This window comes from Rhagoletis pomonella, unplaced genomic scaffold, assembly GCF_013731165.1.
Source record: "Rhagoletis pomonella isolate Grant_MI unplaced genomic scaffold, Rhpom_1.0 Rhpom_scaffold_00001, whole genome shotgun sequence".
Lineage (NCBI taxonomy): Eukaryota > Metazoa > Arthropoda > Insecta > Diptera > Tephritidae > Rhagoletis > Rhagoletis pomonella.
The window spans coordinates 112935033-112935298 of NW_023458555.1; positions in this window are offsets into that span (position 1 = coordinate 112935033).

A 266-nucleotide genomic window follows, 5' to 3' on the forward strand; every position below is an offset into this window, starting at 1 on the left:
AAAAACGGCACTGGGTGATACTAATGAAATTATTTTTAGTATCGGCTGTTACGACTTACGACTGACTTGGGCCATTCACGTCGGACATGAGACTTTGCTTAGTTATTGACTTAACAAAAATCAGTACAAATCAGTACAGAATCCAAAAATTCAGTATATTTGCGTGCTGATTTAAGAATCAGTACGAGGAATGAAAAATCAGTACTGTACTGATGAAATCAGTACGTCTGGCAACCCTAACTAGCATCCAGAAGAGTAGGTGCATC